The following is a 24,557-nucleotide window of genomic DNA, read 5'->3' as shown; positions in this document are numbered from 1 at the left end:
AAGAGAAGCTAGGCTTTAGCTACAGTAGAACTGCAGAGTAGACCTCAGAAAGGACTTCCCAGCTTGCAGGTCCATCTCCCTAGAATACTAGTTTCTCAGGTATGCCTTACACAGCTTAAAGGCGTTACTACCTCCAAGATAACAAGACTAGAAATTTGCAAATCACCCTTAATGCTCCGCTCCCTTCACCATCCAATTGGCCACTGAGTCCCATCCTTTCTGCAGCATTAGTGGTTTGAAGGTACCCTCTTTGCTTTCCACTTCCATTGCTCCTGATTCAGCTGACACCTCTTCTAACCAGTCCCTGAGACTACTGCAACCGTGGCTGGTTCCCCTGACTCCAAGGAGCACAGCTCCGTCCTCCCTTCCCTCCCCAATCCCTCCTCCGCACTGCACCAAGAGGCATGTCCGAACACAGGTTGGAGCATGCCACTCTTATGCTCAAAAACCTTTGATGGCTCCCCGTTGCCGGCAGGATAAAGTCCCAACATTGCCTGGCATGTACAGCCTGCCCTGATCTGGTGCCAACCTACCTTGCCAGCCTGGGTCCCCACTATGTACTTTATCCCCTCAACTCCAGCCACATCCTATGGCTCGTCTTATCCCAGACCTGCCGTGCATTGTCATGGCCGACCACCTTGGCTCACAGACAAGCTCCTTCCTGGCACTTCTAGTGTTGTGGGGGAGGAGGACTAATCACATAATCCCGTAAATAAATATATCCTAACAAACTCTAAGTTCAGCGTGTCTTTAGGAACTCAAAGAGAGGTTATAATGGGGGTGGGATTTAGACTGGGGACTCGGAGAAGGCCTCTAGGCATGAGAGGCACTGCAGTGTATTGGATTCCTGTTACTTCGAATGCTTGGGGCGGGGCTTATTTCTTCAGAACGAACTTCCCATCCATGTCCCCAGATTTCTTGGCGTCTCTGACCTAGATTGCATTTAATTCTGTCTTAAACTGGAGCCTGTCTCATGTGTTGCAGCACCTAGACGGTGAGCGGCTGAGAGAAGGGAGTGTTGCTCGTTCATGCTTAGAACACCATTCAGCACACAGTAGGTCTGGGGCACAGTAGGTCTCTAATAAGTGTGTTTTTATTTTTGAGGTGAAGGTATGAGCGTGGAAATAGACCCAAAAGCAGGAAACATTCCCGAGAAATAGTGGGGCTTGGCGCAGAAGCAGGGGATGAACAAGACAGCCTCCTAGTCATCCTCTTTCACCAAAGCTCTGTCCTCTCTCTAAGTGACTCTTATTTCATACCTCCCAAGATGCTTCAGAGAATCCTCTGAGTTCTGGCCTACAAACCAGCATTCCATTTGGCCCAGCCAGCCTCCCCTCAATGCTCCCCAACCCCAGGCGATCCATATTTGTATAGAGAGGGGTTGTTCAAGACAGCAGAGGAGGGGCTTCTTTCCTGCTGGGAGAGGGTGGTCTTGGTATCAGGAACCCCCAGCCACCCAGGACTGCTGCCCCACTGGACTGACTGTAGGTTTTGGGAGGACAGTGTCCTTCTTGCCCCCACACCCCCCATACACTAAATGCCATGCAGCTCCTCCAGCTCCCTAGGAACAGAACACAGAGGAAAGAAGGGCTTAGCTTGCCTGGCTTTGAGCAGACAAGGTAAGAGGAGGGAGATTTATTGGGGAGTGACCCTGCTCTAGAGGCTGCCTCCGCACACACACTCCCCGCCACTCCACTGCAGCCATTTCCAAGCAGACAGCAGCAGGCCATTTCCCAGGGTTTCCAACTCAGTTCTCTTATTCTGATACTTTCCCATCGGTGGAGAATTTTGGATCTGAGCAAGGGCTGGGGTGAGGCTGTTGAACCCATGAAGAAGCCAGGCTAACCTATCAAACTGCAGCCCAGTCCCCTTGGGTCAGGTTCTCGGGGTAAGCTCTCCCTTCAAGAATCTGATGTGATGGTGAGGGCTCAATTCCTGCCACAGAGGGACCCAGGGGCTGGCCTCTGAGAACCACCACTCAGAGGGTGGAGACCCAGCCCCTCTTCTGAAGATGCTTCCAGGCTGCCGAAGGACACAGGATGAAACCAGGACATAGACACTTGTCTCCTCCATGCTGGTCAGTGGCTAAGATGCCCCAGCAGGCTTTCCAGATAGGGGCCACTCCCCCAGTTCAATGTTTTCCTCGGGGCAGCTGTGTCTGGTAGTCTCACTGTAGTCTCTCTTGCTGCAGAGGCCAGGTGAGTGGTGGTGCTCACAGGACAGGTGGCATCCGGCAGGTAGGGAGTGCGGGGGAGGAGGAATGTGCCCGGGGCCTGGGCAGGATGCCACTGGACAGTCCTAGCAGCCCCACCCTTACCCATGACCTACTCACCCCACCTCTTGCCAGCCATGGTCCTTGTCCCTATGCCAGGGGTCACAGCCAGTCCTGGGTTCCGGGTAACCATTCCTGGGAGGAGACCCGGCCTCCAGACATGAGGGACATCTTCTGGGGCATTGGTCATTGCCATAACTGCCATTTCATGCACACTGACCCTGGTTTATTTAGTCCTCACAGTTAAATATTGTATTAGCCCCATTTTACAGGTAGGGAAACCAAGGCTCAGGGTGAGGAAGCCCCTGATGCAATGTACCTGGTGCAGCCTGAGCCAGAGCAGCAGCGGCTGGGGCATTGTGGGGGTCTGAGCAGGGGGACTTGTGGATCTGCAACTCCTGGCATTGAGAATCAAAGCGTCCTTCTCATCCCAGAAGGAATTTGTCCCTACCGTGAGAGGGGTTAGACACGGCTGGAAGTGGGGACAAAGCGGGAGCAGGCCCAGCACAGGCGTGCTTTAGCCAGCACCCCGCAGCACGCCAGGGATCCTGTGCAAGAACCACCTCCACCCGCCTCCTCCCTGCGCCCTTCCAGAAGCTGAGAGAGCAGGTGGGGAGATGGTGACTCTCCACAGCCCCTGATCTCAGCAGACAGCCTGCCCCCTGCTATAGCCCCCCAGGTGTTCCACTGTCCAGGTGGCATCCCCAAGACCACCCCCGCCCTGTATGTCTCCGAGTGACGCCTCCAGAATGAGAGCAAGGACTCAGACCAGTGAATCGGGGGCGGTGGGGGGGAGACTCCAGGCTCTACTCTCCAATCCCTCTGCTCGCTCCCCCTCCACATCCCTCCCGAAAGCTTCCCTCCCAAACACTCAGTCATTCATTCCCCAGACCACCTACAAACCACCCATTTGCCCAGACCACACAGGTCCTCTGCCCAGCTCAGCTCCCCAGGATAATGGCCGCCCTACCCCCACCCTTCCAGGATGCACCCCCAAGCCTAATTACCACCTTGGCACCTCCGGGGCAAGGGGGGCGCTGACCTCTGTTTATGCTTGGAAATCTCTTGGGCACAGGAAGCCTGTTTTCCTCTGGACATCAAGGAGCAGGAGGAAATTAGAGACCCTCAGCGAAGCCCCCTGCAGTCCCTCCCACCCCACGGCCTTGTCTCTGGGCCCAGGCTAGTGGGGCAGAACAGAAAGGCAGGATGGTGGGGACCCCTGTTTGCTCCTCTCTCCTTCTGGGCACAGTGAGGGGATGGGAGAAGGAGCAGGCTGGGACTCTGTCCTCCAGATGCAGGCTCGGGGAGGACTCCTCAGAAAGAGCACTGGACTGGGAGTCAGAGACTGGGGTTGAGTTCCGCTGCCCCGGACTGCTTGGACTCCCCATCCTGTTGGGCCTCACTTTCCTAGGGTGTGAGAGACAGCCGATCTCCTTGGTCTCTAAGGGCTCCCCCAGCTTGGGGCCTCGAACCCCAAGGAGGTGACTGAGAGGTGCTGCTCTCAATCCAGCTTCTCTGCACTGCAGAGAGACCCCCTTCCCACCCCAGTAGAAAAGCAGGGAGAACCCAAGTGGATGGAAGAAGCTGCGGGAGGAGGGCAGGGGGTCAGGACAGGGAGACAGAGCATGGTGTGGCCTGACAGCCGTCAAACTGGGTGGGAGGGAGGATGGGCACCATGGCAGGCTAGGAGCGGTGGAAGTCGAGAAGCTCTGGGCTGGAGGACTCCCTCCCCTGGCATCAGCAAGGTGGTGGAAGGGAGGCCCTGCTCTGAAGGGGCCTGTGATTCTGCAGGGACCCTCTGCCTTTCCAAGGCTATGCCCCCGCCCCTGCAAAGTCTACCCTGACCAAAATCCTAGCAGCTGCTCCATGAGGGTAGGGACCAGTTTTTGTCAGGTGCCTAGCGTGGGCTTTGGCTTAGAGGAGGTTCCCAGTAAATCTGAAATGAATGAGTGCATATGGAGCAGCTTTGGGGAGACTAAGGAAAACCCAGATGTGTGAACCTTACCTGCAGCTGTGGGAATGGGGAGTGGGTGGGAGAGAGAGGACCATGGGGGTGGGGTGTTGGTGGGTTCACCCTCACCAGGCAAGGCTGAGCTGGCCTAGGCCCTGGAGGCCAGGGCCACCGGGGCTGGGCTGGGGCGGATGAGGTGGTCTCTGTGGGGTCCCTCTCAGGATCCCTCCTTCCCCCATAATTACCTCTGATTAGCTTCACCACAACAGCCAGGCTGGAAAGAGAGGGGTGTTTGGAACGTGGGGGAGGGGACAAGGTGGAGCAGAGCACTCAGGACAAGCCACGGACCCCAGCAGAGCTCCCTCCCCACAGCTCAGAACACACACACACACACACACACGTGCGTGCATGCGCACACAGGCACACACAGGCGCACACACACGCATGCACACAGGCACACCACAGGCACACACACAGACTTGCACACACACACAGGTGCACACATGCACACAGCCACAGACATACACAGGCGCACACACACACACAGGCACACACACATACACAGGCACACCTGTGTGCGTGCACACACACGCAGAGGTACAGTCACACACGCAGAGGTACAGTCACACACAGACACACACTCACACACACACACACACACCCCAAGATGGAAAACTGCAAAGAAGTCCATCTATACAGGCCCAGAGTGGCAGTGATCAGGGCAACCAGGCCCTTTGAACAACTCACCCAAGGGTATTAGCTCAAAATGCAACTTCTCACTGCTGCAGTTCCTGGGAGGATGGCTGCGCGCAGCTTCTAGGCAGAGGGGAGCGGGGAACTGTGAACAGAACAAACACTTCAGGTGGGGAAGGGGCTGTGGCAGGCATGTCTACTGGCACAACTCAACACCCACCCTGGAGCCCCCTTGCCGGCAGCTCAGACAGTTCCTGGTGTCCAGCCGCTGACTCTGCTGTGTCCCTGCAGAACTGAGGGATCTGCAGACAGCTTTGCCCTTGTCCACTGGCGTCCTGCCCTCACCCACCAGCTGCTTGAGACAATCCAGCCTAGGACCTTCCCTGGGAGCCAAGAGGCTGGGGCGCCTTCTTTCTAACCTGCCAATAGAACCCTCGCATTCCCCCAGACTCATATTCCAGGAAAGGCTCCTGAGGGGTGAGGAGACCCAGCGAGGGGGAAAGTGTCTCCTCCTTTCTCGACTGTTCTGGGGAAGAGAGCTGTGAGCCAGGCAGGCACTGGTAGAGTGAGGGAAGAACAGTGACTGCTTCCTCTTCAGCCTTACCTTAGAGAAACTATTATGTAATTAATAGCAGTATTCCTTGAATTTTTTTATTTTAAGCTTGCTCTAGGTCTGAGCACCAGGCTGCCAGGCTTATAAACGTCATTTCACTTGCTCTCTTTTAGGGAGACCCGAACCCTGCCCTCAGGGATCTCCCCAGCACTGTCCCCGTTCGTACCTCCCTTCACAACCCCTGCCCTCAGGGAGCCTCCAGTCTGATGGAGAAGACTTGATGCATGAACAGAATGGACAACCACGACCTGGCCTCCTCCCCACGTCCCTCTTCCCTAAAAGGGAGCTGGGCTTTCGGAGGTGGGAGGAACCGCGAGGCAGCAGCGGTGTGGGGAAGGCACTCAGCCTTCCTGGAGGAGCGGCTCCCAGTGGCGGCGGGCTGCCTGGAGGAGGTGGCAGGGCCGGGCTGGGCGCTGAGGAGGCCGCCCCGGTGGCGCTCCCACGACCCGGGCAAGGCAGTCTGGGCGCCGTCTCCGGTCTCGGGGCCTGCGGTCGGGGCACCGCGGTGCCGCGTTTGAGCCGGTCAGCTCCCTGCGGAAATTACAGGGGCGCTCGGCGCTGCGGTCGCGCCCCCCGGGGCAGCGCCCGCTGGTTGGAGGCGTTTAAATTGAAAGCAGCTTTGGGGAGAGGGGGCGGACGCGGGCCGCCGAGCAAGGGGAGGGGGCGGCCCGGCACAGCGACCCCATTGTCTGCGCCCGCCGAGGGGTGGAACCTTGTGGTGAGCTCGGCGCGGCGCCCCCTCCCCGAGCTCCGGCCCAGCGGCGCTCTCAGCCGGTTCCCACGCTGCGCAGCGCTGGCCGCGACCCCTCGTCCCTTCTCCACCTGGGTCTGCCTCTTGGCTCGCTGGCTGCAAGCCTGGCAGCGCGCACGCGCACACTTCCTCCAGGTGGCCCTCCCAGACTAAGCCTGATAGCAAGTCGGGCGTCACTGAGTCATGGAAGGTCAGGAAAACCCGGGTTGACTCTGCTGCTAGACTTGGTCACCTTGAGCAAATCTCCTTCCCTCTCTGGGCCCCAGTGTCTATAAAAATGCCTACCTCTTTCAGTCATTTTAAAGATGATTTGAGTCACTGTATGGGAAAGTGTTCTGAAAACTGGAATGCTGCAGGTAGCTGAGCAATACATGTCGCGAATAAGCCCCTCCTTCTACTCTTCACTGTACTGGCCCTTTTATACACAGGTGTGCTGGTGCTGGAGCCATAGCGCTAGTGGTGGGTTAGAGGAGAAGAAAAGTAGCCAACAGAGTGGAGGCTAGAAATCATGGTGGACTTCCTGGAGGAAGGAAATGTGGAGTAGGGCGGGAAGGAGCAAAAGGAGGCAATTTTTGTAGACAGGAGAGAGATGTCTCCTCTTGGGAGAAGCTCAGCAAAGGCCAGAGAAGTGGCTTGGGGAGAGCGGCTGTATGCCCAGTTGCTGGGTGGCATGTCTCCTGGGAAGGCAGATTGGTGGCAGTTCCGGGTGCAGTCCCTGGGAGATGGATGGGGCCTATGCCTGTCACCCCTGGGGAGTGTAGGGCGCTCCCTTTGGCCGCTTTCTGGTTCTTTTTCCAGAGGCTTTGAGTACCTGGAGGCTGGTCCTTGGGCTCCAGGCACCAGGTGCAGGGACCTTGGTTTTGTTGTTCCCTTTGCTTCCAGCAGCAGCAGCAGCAGCAGGTTGTTTACCAGGCCTGGTGCCCAGGGACGGGCCATGTGCTCCATACCTGGCAGAGCCACAAGTTTCTGCCCTACTTCCTGGGGGTCCCTAATGGGCAGCCAGGTATGGGGGGCAAAGGCTACAGTACCAAGTCCCTATGAAGGGAGCCTGAGACATACACACTTGGTGGCAAGAAGGAGAGCTGAGGCTGGCAGGAAGGAAGTGGCCTCTGTAAGGGTTCCCAGGCAAGGGGACTGAGTAGCAGCCTGGAGAGGAGGGAAGAAGAGGGATGAGGAAGAGGAGGGAGGGAAGGCAGAGGGGCAGGGCTGGGGTTCCACTAGAGGCATGAGGGCTGTCAGAGTTCCTTCCCAGCCCTCTTGTCATCTCTTAACACCACACCCTGCCCCCACCATCGCACCCTCAACCCCTCCTCCAGAGCCCAAAGCTTCTAAAAGGCCTGAAACAGAGTGCTTGGATCTGACAGCTGGGATGAAATCTCCAAGTGGGCTTTGGAGATTCAGGGTGTGGGGGTAAATTAGATTGGGGTTGGGCTCAGAGGCTCTGCCTGTCCTTTGCAGCTCCTGCCCTGGCCCAGGCAGCTGATGAACCCACCCACCCAGGCTAGCTCCCTCACCCCCTGGCATGTCCTGTGCTCATGCCAGCTGGGCACAGGGCAAGGAAGCTGTGGGAAAATAATTCGAGAGCCTGGTGAGGAGTGGTGACTGCCCAGAGTGAACTGACTGGTTAGGGCTGGGCCTCCCCTGTCCAGAGAGCTGGCCGGGCTCAAGGAGCCTTCCTGATCCGTAAGCATAGGGCTCACTGGACATGACTTCTCCCAGGGGACAGGGGCCCAGGTTTCCCTGGGAACTCAGGGATGGGGAAGTCAGGGAACTCAGGATGGAAGAGTCCTGGGGAGACAGTCTTCCTGTAGATCACATCCTTGCCTTTGGAAGATCTCAAAGCATTTAGCCTGGCCAATGTCTTCCTTGGCCTTCTCCGTGGGAACCTGGTGGTGGGGTAACTCACCACTGTTCCTGGTGGTGGGGGAGAGCAAGCTGATAGCCCAGAGACCTTGTACACATCACACTCAGTTAGCAACCAAATACTAACAGGATTCCATTCCCCATGCAGGCCAAGGGCTCCGCCAGCTCTCTGAAGGTGTTTCTCCTGCCACAGTTCTTCCCTGAACTCCCTGCCATCAGTCACCCCATTTCCTAGTGGAAAACTCTAGCCCTGTCCCTCTCCTTCCCTCCCTCCTCTTCCTCACCGCTCTTCTTCCCTTCTCTCCAGGCTGCTCCTCAGTCTCCACCTCCTCAGAGCCCAGAAAGCCTTCTGCACATGCCTTGCACACCTCTCAGACCATGAAGGAGCCTTTCCCAAGCTTGCCTTGTGCAGGAAGCCCACCAGGTTGAGCAGGGATGGGGAAGCAGGGAGCCAGATCCACGCAAACCTTGGCCTCCAGCCCCCTGAGTGGGCCAGGCCTGAAAAAGGCAGAGACCTATCCTCTTCTTGCCTACCTTGCCCGGCCTTGGGGTCTTGGAGGTCAAGGCTTTGGGCAGAAGGGAGAGGGCAGTGAGGCTGAGGCCTCTACAGGCCCCAGGCCCTAGCTGATGGGCTTCACATGGGCTGGAGGTGACTCTACTGGTTCACATCTGCTTGAGGCCAGGGAGAAGAACTCTAGGAGTTGGGGGTGGGGGTCTAGCTAGACTGGGACAGGAAGAGGCTTACTCACCCACCTGGGTCATCTGTCGTCAAAATGCCCCCAGGTAGGTGCCATGAGTGGCGACCGTCATAGAAGGGTCCTTGCTCTCAGGAACTCAGGACTGATGTTTCCAAAAGAGCAGGCTGGAGGAGGGAGCCAGGTGAGAAAGTGAATTGACCCAGATGACCTCCGAGTCTCCCGGAGCTAAAGCTCCAGTCCCGTGATCCCAAGAACCTAAGCGCCTAAGATGTGGTCCTGAGATGCTGGGATTATAGCAATCGTCATCATAATGATAGCATCAGGCACTGTCACAAAACTTCACATGCCCATCTCACTGCTCCACAGTGAGCGAACTGAGCGAACTGAGGTTCCGTTAGCTTGTCCCGAGAGCCATGGAATGGGGAGCCCAAATTGGACCTGCCTGACTTCAGAATCTGCTCACTTGGCTTCTCTGCAGCCTTCTTGTCCCTAAACCCTGCTCTCCGCAGGGTCTGTGATTCAGCATACCACTAAGTCCAACACTAAGTCATGACTCAACATCTTCGGTGGGAAACAGAAGGTGGGAGGGGTGGATCCTGGCAGGGAGGCGATGGAGACAACTCTCACCCATCCTCCTCTTCTGGGCGCTGGAAAGCTTTCGGAGGGGGAGGAAGAGGAGGAGGAGGATGGGCAAGAAAGGGCAGAAGAGGAAGAGGAGAGGAAGAGAGTATTTCAAAATGGCTAGTAGGGGTGGCCATTCCAGGGCACTAGCAGGGGCACTTGGAGGAAGATGATGTTGTTTGAGGCTAGAGGATTGGAGGGACCCAGTGGGGGCAAAGTGGGAGGACAGGAGTCTGGTTTGGGTGCATTCCCTCCTCCACCAGCCCATGGGCCCAGTGTCTAAGGACTTAGAGCCCAGAGGGCAAAGAGGGCTCAGGCCATGGTCCTCTGAGGAAGCCTCCTACACCTCACCCCTCCTCCAGCTGCTCAGCCCTCTGCTGCTCCAGGCGCAAGGCCACTTTCAGCCACTCTCAGACAAAATCCCTGGGGGAAGGCCCCGGCTGCTCTCCCCCAGGACTGATTACAAGCAAACAGCTGGAGGCAAACATTTGCTCCTCTCCCAGGGGAGGACTGTCCTTGTTCCCTCAAAGGTATGGAGCCTGCAGCCATCTTCCCTCCCTATTAAGGAGACAGCTGTCTTTGCGGGCATCCAGGAGACTGGACAGAGAGAAGACAGAAAATAAACATTACTGAGTGCCAGCCTTCAGGCGAGTGGAACATCCTCATTTTGCCAAGGGGAAACTGTGACACAGGCAGGGGAGGTCCCACAGAGGGTCGATCTGGCTTCACCTCTGGCTCTGTTTTGGTTGTAAGGTGCTGGGGGTCTGTCCCCAGTGGGTGCAGTCTGCTTCTCCCCCAACAACTCCCAACCATGTGTTTGCCCACAGACGAATTCAGAACTCCATGAAGGCAAGTGGGTTCCTCCTGGGGACAAGAGCACATAGCAAGGCTGCGGGTGCCTCTCAGCAGCCCCAGGAAGGCCCGCTCCCCACTTCTCATTGATGCTACAGCTTTTCTGCCAGCTGGATTGTAGTTACTGTTGACCTTTATTGAGGGCCTTCTAGGTATCAGGCACTGGGCTAAGCATCTTAACAGATGCCATGTTTAATCCTCGCCACAGCCCTAGGAGATAGGTTCAGTAACTCTCACCATTTTACCGATGACAGAACTAAGGCTCAGAAACGTGAAATAATGTGCCCAAGATCACCCCGTTGTAAGCAGTGGAGGTGAGACTGGCATCCAAAACCGTCCCTCTCAAGCTCTGTGCCACTCCCTTTGGTGATACAATTGCTGAGTATGTGACTCTCCGTCTCCCTTAACCAGGGTCCCACTGGATTGGAAGAGCAAACCCTCTCCACCTGCCTCTGGCCTCTTCTTGACCCCTTGGATTGAAGAACTGGCCCAGGGTGCTACCTCTAAGAGATGGGTTGCAAAGGCAACTGGACAAAATTGGACAAGTTCTAAATGCAGTTTCCTCTCTGCTCACCCTGTCACCAACTGGGATTCCAGCTCCCTCTAGGGTCAGAAGAAAATGACTTCTGGGGTACCCGGTGTTTGGCAAGTGGATAAGGGTGCAGGCTCACACCCTGTCACTTGCTTGCTGTGGGACCTTGGGCAAGTGACTTAACCTCTCTGTGCCCCAGTGCTGGCATCTGTAAAATGAGGAAATAAGTACCAGGCTCATGGGATAATGATAGGATGGAGCTGGAAGGAGTTCACAGAGTTTGGAGCAGTGCCTGGCATGCAGTGAGTGCTTCTGCTATTATTATTAGCTGGAGAATCAAGAGACGACTGTTTAAAAAGAGGAGAGGCCAGGAAGTATAGGCAAGTCTATCAAAAGGACATGGTTGATTTTGGGGGGTCTAGATTTCCTAATTTTTCAAGGCTGAGGGTCCTTGAGAGGGAAGAAAGGGGTGAATGGTTTCCAGGTGACATTCCTGCTTCCCCACCCCCATCCCCAGCAGGGTAAAATTCCTCACAGGTCTCTGTGCGCTTTCATGTGAAGCCTGCCAAGCCCTGGCCAGCATTCCTCTGTCCATCCTGTGGGTTGGGAGCTGGTGGAGAGGGTCATTAGCCCTTTTTCAGCTGTGTAAAGTGTGAGGGTAGGGCCAATCTGGGACCTGCTGAAAGTAGATGTCCCTCCACTCCCAGTGGAGGGACTTCAATGGAGGAAAGCCCATCTGGGTGGGTGTTCAGGGCTGCCTTACCTGCCCCCCCACCCCCTGTGCTTGCAATGCACGCGGATGCCTGTGACACAGACTGGAGGACCAGGTTGGGCCATTTGCCCTGCTGACATCCCCATCCCGAGGTCCCCTGGAAACAGGGTTTTGTGTGGACACCAGTGAACATGCAGTGCTGCCCCAGGGGACATGACCCTCAGTTCTGCCCCTGCCCCTCAGTTCTGTCCCTGCCCCTGTTCTCTCCCTGCCCCTCAGTTTGTCCCTGCCCCTGTTCTGCCCCTGCCCCTCAGTTCTGTCCCTGCCCCTGTTCTGTCCCTGCCCCTCAGTTCTGTCCCTGCCCCTGTTCTCTCCCTGCCCCTCAGTTCTGTCCCTGCCCCTCAGTTCTGTCCCTGCCCCTGTAGCTCCCAGGCTGCTGTGGGCGGGCAGGAGCTAGGGAGAAGGCCACTCAGCTGGTGAGAGCTGGGGAAGCAGGTGAGATTGGGGAGAAAGCTGGATGGGTGGGGAGGTAAGGGCAGGCTTCCTGGAGGAGGGTAGGAAAGATCGGGGGAGGATCAGGACTGGTGCGACAGGGTTGGGTACAGGGATGTGGAGACCTACTCTTTGAACACTCTGCCTTCTATGCATGTGTGTTCTTCTGCATCCACCCACTTATCCATCCATCTATCCATTCATTGACCTGTTTTACATTTACCTGTCTGAGCAGGACTTACAGAAGCCCTCACCCATTGGCTAGAGCTGTCCCACCACAGACTGGGCTAAATGGCTAAATTGATAGGTGGTAAGCACCCCATCACTGAAGTTTTGTGAGAGCTATCATAAGGGGGACCCCCACACAGCATGGGGGCTCCATTACATTTCTTCCAAGGTGTCCTTCCTGCTCTGGGGTACTGGGGGGTTCTCCACCTCCAGTTCTTCCCTCCGAGGATCTGAAGTTCGTAGCTTTCTCTCCCTTGCCAGTTGCTTTACCTTCACCCTGTCTGCTTCCCTCCCATCTCCAACTTGCCTCTCCTCCCCACTAGGCCCACTTGGGCTTTTCTGTTTCCCTCTTCTCCAGCCTCCCTACCTCCACTCTGGCCTCTGCTGCCACCAGGGATAGCTCTGAAGGACTTTGCTGTAAGCGTGGACTCCCCTTGCTCAAAAGCTTTCCATGGCTCCCTGTTGCCCATAGAGAAACATCCAGACTCCTCTGTCTTCCTTTCAAGGCCTTCCCTGAGTGGGCCGCAGGCACTTAGATCCACTTTTATGCATGAAAGCTGCTCCACCTTCAGTGCCCTACTCACCCCTTGCCAACCACCTTGCTTGGAAAACTCTTTTTTTTTTTTTTTTTTTGACACGGAGTCTTGCTCTGTGCCCCAGGCTGGAGTGCAGTGGCGCGATCTCGGCTCACTGCAAGCTCCGCTCCCCCGGGTTCACGCCATTCTCCTGCCTCAGCCTCTCGAGTAGCTGGGACTACAGGCGCCTGCCACCTCGCCCGGCTAATTTTCTTGTATTTTTAGTAGAGACGGGGTTTCACCGTGTTAGCCAGGATGGTCTCGATCTCCTGACCTCATGATCCACCCGTCTCGGCCTCCCAAAGTGCTGGGATTACAGGCTTGAGCCACCGCGCCCGGCCTGGAAAACTCTTAACTGCAACTTTTAGTTGAAGCTCAGAAAATGTCTTCTTGATGCAAGCCACGGCTGGTGCCCTCACCAAGGCAGTGACTGAGTTACTGGCTGGTTTCTTTGAGGGCAGGGGCACATCCTTTCTTCTTTTTCTTCTTCTTCTTCCTTCTTCTTCCTCCTTCTCCTTCTCCTTCTTCTTCTTCTTTTTCCTCTTCCTCTTCCTCTTCTTCCTTCTCCTTCTCCTTCTTCTTCTCCTTCTTCTTCTTTCTTCTTCTTCTCTTTTTTTTTTTTTTGGAGATGGACTCTTGCTCCATCACCAGGCTGGAGTGCAGTGGCACAATCTTGGCTCACTACACCTTCTGCCTCTTGGATTCAAGCAATTCTCCTGCCTCAGCCTCCCGAGTAGCTGGGACCACAGGCACCCGCCGCCATCCCTGGCTAATTTTTTGTATTCTAGTAGAGATGGGGTTTCACCGTGTTGCGCAGGCTGGTCTCGAACTCCTAAGCTCAGGCAATCCACCCACCTCGGCCTTGGCCTCCCAAAGTGCTAGGATTACAGACGTGAGCCAATGCGCCCAGCCCTGGCACATCCTTTCATGTCTGTGTCCCCAGTACCCAGTAGCTGGCACACAGTAGGTGCTCAACAAATGTAACTAACAGTCAATACATTTCCATCCCTTTGGTTTGAGGACCTCCCATCTTCTCATCACTGCTTGCCCAAGTCTAACCCATCCTTTGAGGTCATCTCAGTGCCTCTCCCTCCTTATCAGCTTTCCTGCGGTCCCCATCTGGGAAGCTCTACTCTTTCCTGAACCTCCATGGTAGATTATTTTTGTCATCCTTGTGCCCAGTGACTCTTTCATTGAACTGCAGTTTTCTACAGGGCAGGAACTGAGTCTCTCTTCATGTTATTGGATTGCTATTAATATTGCTATAACCACTAATGCTTTAAAAACATTTATCCACAACTCTGTTCTAAATTAAGTCAGCAGGCCCAGGCGCAGTGGCTCACGCCTATAATCCCAGCACTTTGGGAGGCCAAGGTGGGCAGATCACTCGCGATCAGGAGTCTGAGACCAGCCTGGCCAATATGGCAAAACCTCATCTCTACTAAAAAATACAAAACTTAGCCGGGCGTGGTGATGTGCACCTGTAGTCCCAGCTACTCGGGAGGCTGAGGCAGGAGAATCGCTTGAATCTGAGAGGCAGAGGTTGCAGTGAGCCAAGATCACATCACTGCACTCCAGCCTGGGTGACAGAATGAGACACCGTCTCAAAACAAACAAACAAAAACCCCAAAAAACAAATTAAGTCAGCAGACAATGATAGAGTTTTTTTACACTGTTGCCCAGGCTGAAGTGCTATGGTGCAATCTTGGCTCACTGCAACCTCCACCTTCTGGGTTCAAGCAACTGGTTCTTCTCCGGTCTCAGCCTCTGGAGTAGAGTAGCTAGGATTACAGGCGTGCGCCACCACACCCGGCTATTTTTTGTATTTTTAGTAGAGATGTGGTTTCACCATGTTGGCCAGGCTGGTCTCGAACTTCTGACATCAGTTGATGTGCCAGGGGAAGAGAGACCATAAACAAACCCTTTGAGGTAAGGCTTCTCTGGCCTCCAGTCACACTGCAGAGCTGAGGTTACTGAGCTCAGAGATGTTGCGTTTCCTGATAGGGTCACACAGCCAAGGAGTGTGGGGGTAGGCCCCCACAGGAGCCCTTTTACCCAGTGCTGGCTTCAGCCTACATACAGCCACCCAACTCAGATGGATGAACAATAAAGTGCATTCACACTATTGGATTTCTTCTTTCTTTCTTTCTTTCTTTCTTTCTTTCTTTCTTTCTTTCTTTCTTTCTTTCTTTCTTTCTTTCTTTCTTTTCCTTTCTTTTTTCTTTTCTTTTTTTTTTTGAGATGGAGTTTCACTCTTTTTGCCCAGGCTGGAGTGCAATGGTACGATCTTGGCTCACCGCAACCTCCGCCTCCTGGGTTCAAGAAATTCTCCTGCCTCAGACTCCCGAGTAGCTGGGGTTATAGGCATGCGCCACCATGCCCAGCTAATTTTGTATTTTTAGTAGAGACAGGGTTTCACCATGTTGGTCAGACTGTTCTCGAACTCCTGACCTCAGGTGATCCACCCACTTTGGCCTCCCAGAATGCTGGGATTACAGGCATGAGCCACCGCGCCTGGCCTGGATTTCTTTTTTAAATGATAGCAGCCAGATGTGGTGGCTCACGCCTGTGATCCCAGTGCTTTGGGAGGATGAGGCAGGAGGATGGGTTGAGGCCAGGAATTTGAAACCAGCCTGGGCAACATGGGGACAAGACCCAATCTCTACAAAACAAAATTTTAAAAAATGATAGCAGATGCAGCTGCTTCTTTTATTTGGAGTCTTTGTGTTGGGAACCCAGTTGGTGTCCCAACTAGGTGATGAGCCATTTCCATTTCTGACATGAAAACGCATTGCAGGGGCACTTGTTACTTCCCGGATAGATCCACTCTCCACCTGCTTCCTCTGTGGCCTCTCTCCTAAAGGAATAGGGTCAGGCCTCATCTCTCAGGCACCTTCTTTCCACAGCAGCAGCTCCTGTGATCAGGGGTTGGGTCCTGGGCATTCCTGCATTCCCTCCGAGGGCAGAGAAGGGTTCCATCTAAACCGGGACGTGATCCCTGCCCTACCCAGGAGTCTGACCCCAATCTCTCCCACCAAGGCCACCACCACGTCCCCCTGCTCTGGTCCCAGAGGAAGGAGCAGAGTGTGGCTCCAGTGGGGAAGCTTCTGCCCGGAGCCCTGGCCCCATGGCGGAGGTCCTGCCTTCCCTGCTGCAGAGCTGGCTCCCAGCCCCCACCAGGCTTGGCTTCCATCCTGGGGGACAGAGATGTTATCCCTGGGGGTATGGGCCTCAATGGGGGCATTGTTCCCACCTCATCCAGAGCAGGATCAGGGAGGGGACAGGGCAGAGACTGGGAACGTCCCAGGTGCCACACAGGCCGGCTTTGTCCTCTTCCCCCTCCCCCTCCCTCTGCCTTCCTACCTGGCCGGCCCCCTCCCTCTCACCCCCGCCTAGGCTTCTGGCCCCCCTCATAGGCTCCTCTGTAGCTTGGGGCAATGCAGCTGTTGCATGGGTGGAGTTCAGCCTGGCCCCAGGCGGTTGTGTGGGAGCAAGATGTCCCCTCCACATGACATTGCTCTTTGGAGCAGGGCCTCTACTAGGCCAGGCCCAGCTGTGCCTGCTCAACTTGTCTGCTGATGGCACCCCTGTCTGGGGAGCACCCTGTCCGGTCCTCACCCAGGCCTACCCACTCCTCTCCATGTACCATCCAGACCTGGTCCGACCGCATAGAGATTTCCTGGTCACATCATACGGAGAGGCCCCCAGGAGGGAGGACAGGCTGCATATAAAAATCAGTTCCCAACGCTGACCTGACAGCTAGGACTTTTGGATTCAGGTCCCAGCTCTGCCAGTAGCTGTGTGACCTTGGTGAGTCATGGTACCCTGGAGGCTTCATTGGTCCCATCTGTAAAATGATAGCATTGGACTATCTTTTCTAAGCTCCTGTTGGGCTTTGACCTTGTGTGGCTGTCTCCTGGGAAGTAGAGACGCTGCTGGAGACTGACCCCGAGATAAAGGCACCCCCGCTCCCTGTCCTCTGCCTCTCCTCCACCTCCAGCCTGAGCTTTGTCCCCAAAGCATGAGTGACAGCTAAAGAAAGCTAATGGAAACCTGCACTGCTGCAGGTGAAACTGATCTCTACCTCCAGATCCAGTTTCTCCTCCCGGCTGGCCCCCAGTCCCCCTCACACCTGCTCTGGTCCCCTTTGTTCGTTAGGCCAGGAGCAGGCCTGCCTTTCATCCACCTCCTGCCCCATTCATGCCTTAAGCCTGGGGCACCTCCTCCTCCTACCTCCTGGCTGGGGCACCATTGCTGTAGGCTGGCCAAGCGGGCACCCCAGAGCTGGGCTTTCCTCTCCCTTCCTCTCACCTGGAAAGATCACAGGGAAGGGAGATCAAGGTGGGGGAACGAGAGGGCAGGAGGGAGGCACTGTGTTCTATTGGATGCAGCAAGTTCTTAATGCTGGGAGTTTTGGCTTTTTGCTGAAGAAGGTACAAATTCAGGAGGGCTTCTTGGAGGAGGGGGCAATGTCTCACATAGATTTAGCACATGTTTGAACCCAGTGGTGCCTATGAGGAGATCCTGCTCTTCCTTTCCGGACTTGTCAGAGCCATTCATTCATTCATTCATTCATTTGGCAAATATTCATTGATGTTGACTCTGTACAAGGCACTGTTGTAAGTATTGGGAATACAGCTGCAAACAAAAACAAACCCCTGCTTTTACAGTTTCTATTCCTGAGCGAGGCTGGGAGAGACAGACACAAACAAATAGATATTAGTTGGTTATGATTGCTTAGGAGAAAAATTAAAATGGGTAATGGGACACCAAGTGACCAAGTGATATTTAAATAAGGATCTCAGCAGGTCTCTCAAGAAGGTGACATTTGAACAGAGAACTAGGTGGGCAGCTGGGGGAAGATACCTTAGACAGAGGGAATCGTAAGTGCACAGGCCCTGAGGTGAGGGGAGTGGGCCTGTGGAGAGAGTAGCAAGGAGCCCACTAGGGCTGGAGTAGAATGAATGGAGGGGAGGGTGGTAGGAGATGAGTCGAATCAGGTGGCGCAGGACCTCGTAGGCTGTGGCTGTGACTTCTGATTTTATTCCAAGTGAGATGGGGTAAGGAAAACAGCCAGGGTGCCTCTGCTTTGGGTACCCTGGACGGCTCTAGCCCCTCTCTCTTCCTTACTACTCCCCAGGACTGGGGAGAGGTTAAGAGCTCAATTTGGGAATCAGACCTAAGTTTGCTCATCCATCGTCATCCACTCATCCATCCCATCATGCATCCATTTCTTTGATGATGTTTCCTGCATACTCTGTGCTTAGTGCGGCCACTTACTAGACGGCTTACCTTAGGCAAGTGGTTCGTTTTCCTTTTCTGTGAAGTGCATCCAGCAGTCATTCTTCCTTACTTCAGAGGAGCAGGACCCAGTGTTTAACTTGCTTAGCACAGCATGGGGGCACAGTGAGCAAGTGCTTCATCCATGCCTGCGAATGTGACTCGTATATACAAGCTCCCTGACCCCAACCAGCTCTGACCCACTCAGGGCAGTGTGACCTGCACCCACCCTACTCCCAGGACTCCTCCCAGAGAGGGCATCACTGCCCTGTGGGCTTAGAGCCTCCTTGTGCTCCTCTCCCTACCTCCCAAACTGTCCCACCCCTGCTTCCTACTCCCTGCTCCCTGACCTCTGCCCTCTGCCTTTACCCTCTGCCCTCTGCCTCTGGCCCCAAGCATGGGGTCAAAGCTCATCAGAATCTTCTCTCTGGGCCTCACATTCTAATTCACCCTCTTTATTTGTCAGCCTGCCTCTGTCCATCTCAACCTGGGGGCCGCTCACTCACCATCCTCTCAGAAAAGGCCGGGTGTACATTTTGTGCTATCATGTGTTGGGCCCCAACTGGGGGCATGAAGACCCAGAGACAGAACCTTAACTTCTGAGGAGCAAAGCCTGGAAAAAGCCCAGGCTTTGAAGCCCCAGAGACCTCTGGAGTCAGACATATTGAGCAAACCCTGTCCCCGGCACATCCTTGCAAGTCCTGTCATGTCTCTGGGCCTCAGTTTCTTGATCTGTAAAAGCGAATGATAACACCTGCAGAGTTGCTGGTGGATAGAGATTGTACATGTAAAGCTCCTGCATGGAGAACGTGCCTCTCAAGTGGGTGTTGAGGAGCTGGGGTGTATGTACCCACACTAAGGCAGAGGCTCTGGCCCCGGCCTGCGAATGTGATCCCAGAAATCATTTGTGTGTGTATGTGTGTCTGGGGTGAGGATCCATAGCTTTAGTCAGATTCTCCAAGAGGTCTTGATCCAAAAAGCTGGGGATGTGAGGATGGCATGGCCAAAATCTTAAACAGAGTCAAGAAGTCAAGTCTAAGGCCAGGCATAGTGGCTCACGGCTGTAATCCCAGCACCTTGGGAAGCTGAGGTGGGTGGATCATTTGAGGTCAGGAGTTCGAGACCAGCCTGGCCAACATGGTGAAACTTCCATCTCTACTAAAAATACAAAAACAGCTGAGTGTGGTGGCAGGTGCCTGTAATCCCAGCTACTTGGGAGGCTGAGGCAGGAGAATTGCTTGAACCTAGGAGGTGGAGGTTGCAGTGAGCTGAGATTGCGTCACTGCACTATAGCCTGGGTGACAGAGCAGGACTCTGTCTCAAAAAAAAAGAAAAAAAAAAGTAACGTCTAGAACTTTCATTTGTCCATTCATATTTTTCAAAATCAATTATTTAGACAACATGTTTTTGGTTGTGCCAGGCCCTGTGAGTCAAAGACTCACAGGGAAGCCCCCCCAGTCAAGGTGCCTTCTGTTTAGCCTCATGGGGACACTGCACTTGACAGCTTATGGAAAGCCTTGTCCGGGTGGTCTTCACTGAGCATTTCTGCTCCCCTGTAGGAGAGGCAGTGCGGGGGGCGCAATTTTACAGATGAGAAACTTGAGGCTCAGAGATACTGAGTGACTGGCCGAAAGTCACACAGCTGATAAGTGAGACAGAAACCACAAGCCCTGCACTCATGCCGCCCTCCTGGCATCTCAACTGCGCCACAAGGAGTGGAAAGCTGCTTGCCTTGCCAGGGAGTCCGGGGACCACACTCTCTTTCAGCCTTGGCACCAAATAGATAGTCCAGCCTCCTCCTTCTCGCCTGTGGAAGCAATGATGGCTCACAGATGCCTGGTACAGCTCACCCACCGCTCCCTGCCATCGGAACCTTCAGGGCCCTGGTTTGGCAAAAGGGGGTCCTTCCAGAAATTCCAATCACTGCCTGTATTTTCTTCCTCTTTGGTGTTGCGGGATGCCATCTGTCCTCGTTGGAAGAGGCAGCCTGGCTTTGGAGTCGAAGGTGTGGAAGGAGGGGTGCCTGGCATGTGAGGCAGGGCTGGTGGGGTTGTGAGAGATGGGGGACACCTGTGGCGGGACCCTCCCTCCCCACACAGCTCCTGCTGCACACACCCCTCCCCTTGCCACAGTCTTTTTGATGCTGCTGAGGCTAAGCCAGGCCTCAGCCCACGCGAAACTCTCCACACACACCTCCAGCTCCAGGCGGTCCCCAGGACCTCGTCAGGGGCTGGCCCCGTGCCTAGGTCCCAGCCCAGGGCGCTAGGCAGCGAGGGGTGGGAGGCCCCGCGTGTTCCAGTATTTATTTATTTGAAGGCCCAGCATTTACACATACCTGGCTCTGATTACCCCCCGGGGCCCGGGAGGACGGGGACGCTGCTGCTTGGGCCTTTGATGTTCCAGAGAAGAGATGGTGAGATGCTGTTGGGAGTCACAGCTGCTGTGGGGTGTGTGTGCGTAGGGGGAGCCCTGGTGATGTCACCTCACCAGACTAAGGATGGCAGGCACCATGCTGGACCCAGGGATGACTATAAGGGGTCAGAAGTGGGAAAGAGAGAGGTCCTTCCTAGGCCGGACCCTTGGTCCCCAGCACAGCTGTCCCTACCAGGGCCACAGCCATTGCCTTGGGTTTGAAACATGGATTCCCTTTATGGGAGTAGGGGTGAAGGGTGGCAGAACCTCCTCTCACAGGTTGAGGGAGGCAAGGAGGCGGGAGCCACCAAAGCCCTGTGGCACAGACCACCCCCACACCACAGAGAGGCCCGATAAAGATCTGGAGATGGTGACACAGCCCCCAAGGATGTCAATGTCAAAGAGTCAGGGACTACAAGGTACAGGCCAGAGACCCGCTCAGAACCACCAAGACCCACCGTGATGTGCTCTGTAAGTGGGTCCTCCTGTCTCCCACAAAGATCCAGGGTTACCAAGGGGATGCAAACGGAGTGATAAGGGTGCTTACTCATAAGTGAATGACTGAAGAATGAATGAATGGAGATGTTGACATAGATGCAAAGACAGAAAGACAGGAGTGCATCTAGCACAGCCCGCATATGCCCTGAGTGTCCGCGATGGCTCAAGCACTGTCCTAGGGATGAGTGAATGAGGAAAAGACACGGAGAGCACTCGGGGCTATATAGGAGAGGGGCCCAGGGAAAAGCAGAGCAAGAGGGCAAAACGATTTCAGAAGCTGCAAAAAGAAACAGCACAAAGAGGACCCTATGCCTTTCACTCAGACTGATCTACTGTTAACATTTCACCTCATTTACTTTTATCATTCGTTCTCTATATACATCCATATATATGTACATATAGATTTCCCCCTGAACAATTTGAGGGTAAGTTACATCTATCATGGCCTTTTACCACGAAATGCTTCAGTGTGTATTTCCTGAAAATAGAGATATTCTCTTCCTTAACCACAGTATAGTTATCGGTTTCATAAATTTGCTTTGATAGACTATTTGATCTCATCGACCATCCACACATTCATATTCCAATTCTGTCCGTTGACCCAATAAAGCCCTTTCCAGGATTTTCCTCCCTATAGGTCACAGAGAGAGACATTGGGAGAGAGACAAAGCGGCGGCAGAGCTATTCAGAGACATTGGGACAGAGGAGCCAGACGCCAAGTGGGGTGGGGATGAGCATGTATAGGAGGGCGGCACAGAGGAAAGGAGTGGTCTCAGCAGTCCCCACAGGTTGGAATGTCCAGGGCTTACACTCTTCAGACCTTGTCAAGCCAAAGGGGTAGCCCAGGCCTAGACCCCTCAGTCCAGCAGGGCGATATGCTTCCACCTTCCCAGACCAAGGGTCTCATTTTGGAAGTGTGCTGAGGTCCATCTACCCAGCTCTCAGGAGCTTCTGAGCTGGCTCCTGAGAACTTCGGAAGCTTCCTCTCCCTCGGCTCTTTGGGCTGTCAACAGAGAAAACAGAAAAAACCTGGCTTTCAGGGAGGCTTACGAAGCTGCACAGACCGGCGTCACATTCATTTGGCCTGCCGCCCTCCCCAGCACACACTTGGGGTGGGAGTGCAGAGCGGTGGGTGGAACACCACATCAGTTGTTCCAGATGTTCCAGCTGGTGAGTCCCAGGCTCGGCAGGGCCAGGGTGGCCAGTGGGGAAGTGGTGTCCCGGTCTCAGAGGACCTCCGTTGATGGGTCTCTGGGATTTATGGCGAGTGGAGTCTCCACCCAGAACTTCACGGTTCAGCTGCAATCTTCCCGCTCTGCGGCCTCTTCTGGAAACAGTCCCCTCTGCTCTGAAGGGCTCTGGCCCCTTCCCCACACTCTTGTTCTGGCTAGAGATGGAGCCTTCCAGGCTGGGCTCCTGCCCATCTTCTCTCCTATCGTATCCCTACGCCTAGAACAGTGCCTGGTGCCTAGTAGATATCAATACATATTTGTGAAATGAATGAATGAATGAACAGTTCTTATTTCTATTCAGGAGACCAAATTAGCACATATATTTATGGTTTTAGGGCTCCACCAAACAAATCACTGGGTCGCAAATCCTGGGGTCTTAGGCTTTGTGCGGCAGTGGATGGGAGCACATTTAATCCATCCATTTGCCAAACTCAACCACCTCCAGGCACCACCTATTGGAAAAGGAGCTGGAGAGAGAATGCATGATGAGAGAGAGAGGGGTCCCAGGAAGGGAGCGACCACCTGGTCTTTACCCTTGATGAAGAGCCAGTGGGTGGAGCTTGCAATACGACAACTCATGGTTTGACATCAAGAAGGAAGTCTCGATATATTTTGGTGTATCTTGGATGGTTTCATTGTCAATCTGTCCAGAGGCAGGGAGATGCCAGAGATGACTTCTTGACCCTCCCAGATGGCCCTTTGGGGCCTCCTGAGCCCGTCCAAAGCTCTGCCCACCAGGCGTGGGTGGCTGGACTGTGGATGGTTGGCTCAAGCCTGCATCCTTTGGACAGCGCCAACCAGGCCAAAGGTGCCCCACACATTGCCTGTCCTGGGATGGTGTCCAGGCCTTGGTCCCCAGGGTCCTCCCACCCCTGCTGGACAGCAGCCTCTCCCAGTGACTCAGCCCTGACGTCATGGGACAAGCGGAAAGGCCAAGGGCGTGGGAGGTGGTGGCTCCCTCCCTCCTGTCCTCACCTCTCTGGGTTCAGTCCCCATAACCTCCTTCCTTCCCGCCATCCCTGTTCTCTTTCATGAGCCTCTGCACAGGAGCTATTGCCCTGGCCCATGGAGACATGCCCTGTGTGTGCCCAGGTGTGTGCCAGGCCACTGTGGGTCATGGGATACAAGAACCACAGTGTCAGAGAGCTCCTGGCTCTGGATCCCACTCCCTCACCCCTCAGCCCAGGAGTCCCACCCTAATAGAGGGTTGGGGGGCACCAGCTCCTTTCTTAGGTGGCCTGGGGCACTCTCTGTTCACACTTGGGGATCTCTGTGCCACAGGCCCTGGCCTCCAGGGCCTCCTTTAGGTGTGTGATCTCAGCTTTCTTATCTCCCCTAGATGGGAGAGGATCCCTGGGACCAACACCTCCCCACTGCAGGCCAGTGCACTGGGGCCTCCAACTCTGTCCCACCTGCACCCCGCCCAGCCGCCCCCTCCTCCAACCCACTTCAAAGCCCAGAGCCAGCAGGAGCTAATTACATGCCCCCCACCCCCCTCGCTCGTTAAGTGTCATTAGCTCCAGTTTACAGATGAGGAAACTGAGACTGGGGAGGTGGAGGACGTCACCCCCTCCGTCCCCACCCTGGCTCCCGAGCCAGCACTGGCACAAGGTTCCAGGGCCCTGCCAAGACTCCTCTTCCTTGGAGAACCTGGGGGCCCAGTGCCCATCCCCAGCTCCCACTTCCTGCCTTCCCCGAGCTCTTCTCTCCTTCCCTTGGAAGGAAGCTGTGGGTTTGGGCAAACAGCTGCTGAGTCCCTAGAAAGGGGTGGGCAGGGTGCCTCTCTGAAATCACACATAGGCAAAATGCAAATGAGCCCCCCAATTACTGTAGAGTCAGGGCGGTGGCACTTCAGGTAATAGGACTTGGGGAGTGGAGGGACCGCACACCTGTCCGCTCACCAGCTTGCCAGAGGCCCCTGCTGTGGGCAGGGGCAGGTGATGCTGTCACCCTGAGTGAGGCTGGGATACGGTGGGGTGGGGTGAGAGGAGGATGTTGACACTGGCATGGCTTGGGAGGGTGCCGAGCTGATGTTGTCAGCTAGGACAGCCCTGCCCTCCGGGACCAGAGAGAAACCCCGAACCTCAGCTTCTCCTCGGGAAAGCAGAGGCTTCTCTTTGTGGTCTGGGAGCAAAGCCAGCTCCTTGACCCTGCTTGACTCAGCTGACTGGGGCTTAGTGGGCTGTGAGATCTTTGAGACACCCCCCAGCAAAGGGGAAGAATGCCCCCCTGTTTACAGACTGGGAAACTGAGGTCCAGAGAGGGAAATGGTTTGTCCAGTG

Source organism: Macaca nemestrina, chromosome 17 (genome assembly GCF_043159975.1).
Source record: "Macaca nemestrina isolate mMacNem1 chromosome 17, mMacNem.hap1, whole genome shotgun sequence".
In the NCBI taxonomy this organism is placed as follows: domain Eukaryota; kingdom Metazoa; phylum Chordata; class Mammalia; order Primates; family Cercopithecidae; genus Macaca; species Macaca nemestrina.
Note: the sequence above shows the minus strand (reverse complement) of the source record.